The following is a 3,997-nucleotide window of genomic DNA, read 5'->3' on the forward strand; positions in this document are numbered from 1 at the left end:
TTAGTGTTTTACAACATGACTGTTATGAAAGTGTTTCGCATGACTACACATGTATAATCTATATTGAATTGCTTGCTTTCTCAATGAGGGTGGGTGGGGAGGGAGAAAGGGAGAGAATGTGAAACTCAAAGTTTTAAAAACAAATGTTAAAAATTGTTTTTGCGTGCAACTGGGAAATAAGATATACAGACAATTGGGTATAGAAATCTATCTTGCCCTACAGGAAAATAGAAGGGAAAGGGATGGGGGGGGATGATAGCAGGGAGGGCAGATTGGGGGGAGGGATAATCAGAATGCATGAAGTCTTGGGGTGGGGGAGGAGAGAGATGAGGAGAAAATTTGGAACTCAAATCTTGTAGAAGTGAATATTGAAAACTAAAAATAAATGAACTAATAAAAAGGAAAAAAAGAAAACATACAAAGAAGCAAAGAAAAGATGGACAGCTTTGAAAACAATGTGGAGTATTTATTATACAGGTTTTCTTGAAATGGAAATATGTATATTGAATCCTTTCTTATGTTCTGCTGTGTATATGATAATTTTTTTCTTTATTTTTTATTTTTTCTTTAAATTTTAAAACTTAAAAAAAAGAATAGGGAAAAAAAGATATTGCTTCCACCATAGTATGCCCTGGTGAGACAATCATTTTTTGAAATTTTAGTCATCTAATAAAGATTGTGTAGTGGATAGAGTGTTGGGCCTGAAGTCAAGAAGACTAATCTTCCTGAGTTCCAATCTGGCCTCAGACACTTCCTAACTGTGTGACCCTCCACAAGTCACTTAATCCTGTTGCTTTAGTTTCCTCATCTGTAAAAAAGAGCTGGAAAAGGAAATGTCAAACCACTCCAGTATCTCTGCCAAGAAAACCCCAGATGGGGTCATGAAGAATTGGACATGAATGAACAACAACTTCAACAAATCAATTGATGAAAAATAGTTAGTTACAATAAAACATATTCATTTTTCTCCCAGTTACTGACAAGAACTATATTAATGATAAATGTACTTAAATTTCAATTGCATATGGGTTTTTTTTTGTTTGTTTTTGTCTTTTTGGAGGGCAATTGGGGTTAATTAACTTGCCCAAGGTTACACGGCTAGTTTTTTTGTGTGTGTGAGTGTTGTGTCTGAAGCCGGAACCAAACTCGGGTCCTCCTGACTCTGGGGCCGGCACTTTACTCACTGTGCCACCTAGCCGCCCCCAATCGCATGTTACTTCATTTTTAACTTACATATAGCCTAACTTTTGTAAGGAAAGAACCTCTTCACTCGTCTTTCTTATCTTCTACCACTGACATACTGGCTACACTCTCACAGATATTCTACTGAATAACAGACCAATGTTTCCAACCAGTTAATATGAAAATCCACCAGAGAGAAACACAAACACCTATATGCAGTGGAAGGCACTGGAAAAATTCTTTCACTGGTCTTGACCCAAGGGAAGAGCCTTTGATTGTCCAGTCCTGTGGTCTCCATCCCCAGACCACATGGCTAGACCCATGGCCACTAGCAAGGAACTAGTATAGATGAAGATCTTCTCTGCCCATCCCTCAAGGTTCTCTCACATGCTCACTAGCAGCCTAAAGTTCAGCCCACTAAAGGGACTTTCTAGCACCCCTACTCCCTAAGGTGCCTGCTGTTACTAGATCAGTGGTTACTGAAGTCAAGTTGCATGTGCCTATCTTGTAGCAGATGGAACTATCAATTAGTCAGACTGTTCCTCAGGAACCATGTCCTTATAGGTGGGAGCCCTTTGAGCTAGCAGAGGAGACAGGGTTCCAGGGTCTGGACTGAAAGTCTTTCTCTCTGGCATAGTCACCACCTGTTTGTGAAGAACAGTAACACCAGAGTGACTCAAGTAAGCATGATTTCTATATACCTTTTCCATTTAGCAAGAGAAGCATCCTATACTCTCTCCATCTTGTTTAAGGGACTATATTACATCACTCAATCCATAATAAGCGACTCTGGGAAAAGGGTGAATGTATGACCCAGTGCCATTGTGTTCGGTTGTAATTAAGACCCAATAAGAAGCAAGCACCTACTTTTCAAAACTGATGCAATGAGTGTCTACTCTTGGGAACTTGGAGTTCCCCTGTATTTCTAGTATGACTGGGGAATTATGAGTAAAGAAAGAATCCAAACATGGTAAGGGAGGGGTCAAAAAGAGCAGAAAAGAAGGGGAATTCCCATTTTTCATCATTTAGGGATCATGTACAAGATCAAATCTCTAGACCTTTAGAAAACATACAAAGTGAGGCCTCAAATTACAATTTAATTGGAGGCTCACTTTGAGAAGAGTTGTATGATTTGGCCAGATGAGAACCTGGGCAGCCGTTGAGCCCCCTGGCTTTGAAAACCCAGATGTTGGTGCTTCCCTCTCTGGTAAGTAACCAGAAGAGACTACAAGACAATCTGAAACATTTAGATGAAAATTTAAAAGATGTGAAGAAGCTAGCAGTTGAGGAGGAAGAAATACCTCAGACATGGGCTGTGGTGTGAACAGAACAAGTGGATATGTCAAGAAAAGTACTTGAGGAAAAATTTCAGGAAATAAACGAATTTCTAAGTGATGAAGAAGAGGATGTACAGAGTCTTGTGGAACTGGGTGAGGAGGAAAATGAGATGTTCCAGAAGCTGATGGATCATGAAGCCCAGGAAGAAATCAAAAACATCCAGAAAAAGAACAGGAGCAGGCTTCAATTTCCCTGACGTAGCAAAGACCTGAGGGAGATGGTGACAACGTTGGAAGAAAAGTCTCAGATGTCAGAGGGGGACCTGTTACAGAATCTCGACTGCCCCATATGAATTATCAGATGATAGGAAGAGGACTTTCACATTTGCTGATATCTCCTCAGGACAGACATATGTTGTTTACACCTCTGGAAGTATCCACTACATGACTGAAAGAGAATTATCGCTTAGATCACGGAACATAGATAAAATTTCTCAAGAGAAACAAGTACCACCCATCTTTGTCTGTTACTGCTTGTCTATTGAAAGGAATATCTTACCTGCTGACCTCTTTGTTGAGTCCCAGTAGAATAGCATCAGGTACACTGACCACACTGTTCCAGAGTGTTTAAGGATGATTCTGGAACTCTATAATCCCATGTGTGTGAGAAGGAGCCTCATTGAAGGAGAGTGTTGGGAGCTGTTTTGACCTCTTTCCTTAGGTACATGTTAAGTTTATTTTGTTTTTGCTATGAAATTTGTAAACATGGTAGCATCTTTCATTGTCTACATTTCTTATCTATGTCTGTGATGATATGATCTGCTTTGGAAAATTATCTGTAATGACCTACTTCTCCCTGTCCTCCCCCAATCTTTGACATTTCCACCAAGGTCACCATCAATGGGAAAAGGTTAGACTTGGAGTGAAAAATCTGTTGTTGAAATCCTACCTATCAAATACCCATTAACTATGTGATTATAAACACACACACACATATGTTTGAGCCTCTGTAAAGCTTACCACATTATATATATTTAATAAATATTTGGATTGTAGAGGGTAAAAAAAATTACAATTTAATTCCTGTGTGTATTTGCTAGTAGGAAGTGTGTACGGGGGGAAGACTGTGGAGAGCAGAGAATGGGAGAGCAGCTCCTAAAAAGAATTAAATGATTATTTCTAACTAAAAGTCATTGATTTAGAAATAGCAAACTATTAAAGTCCTTGTGAGGGTCCTAATAAAACTCCAATAGGCATTTGAACTTACTTCCTCTAAATTACAATTCTATCCCTGCATCTAACCTTTTACACCTAAGTGTTAAACCCAATGAAAACCACCTAGATTAATCTTGGGAATGTACAAAAGCTTCTTGACCAAATCTGTTACTCAGAGTTCCTGACAAACTCTCGTTGCAACTGCATGTAATACTAAATGGTGATTCTCCTAATCCTAAACACAAGGCAGAGATTTGTTTCTTTGAAAAACTGCTATTAAACTTGGGGGAGGGAGGAGGGTCACTATTGTCACACTTGGGCTC

At 39.2% G+C, this 3,997-nt stretch overlaps 1 pseudogene; it reads left to right on the forward strand.

The window, feature by feature from the left end:
- Positions 1–2,368: 2,368 nt before the first annotated feature.
- LOC138164758 (putative leucine-rich repeat-containing protein DDB_G0290503) lies at positions 2,369–3,504 on the forward strand (annotated as a pseudogene).
- The last annotated feature ends 493 nt before the right edge of the window (positions 3,505–3,997 follow it).

Source organism: Petaurus breviceps, unplaced genomic scaffold (assembly GCF_028583685.1).
Source record: "Petaurus breviceps papuanus isolate PSGF00001 unplaced genomic scaffold, PetGlider_PUasm1.0 207, whole genome shotgun sequence".
NCBI lineage: Eukaryota > Metazoa > Chordata > Mammalia > Diprotodontia > Petauridae > Petaurus > Petaurus breviceps.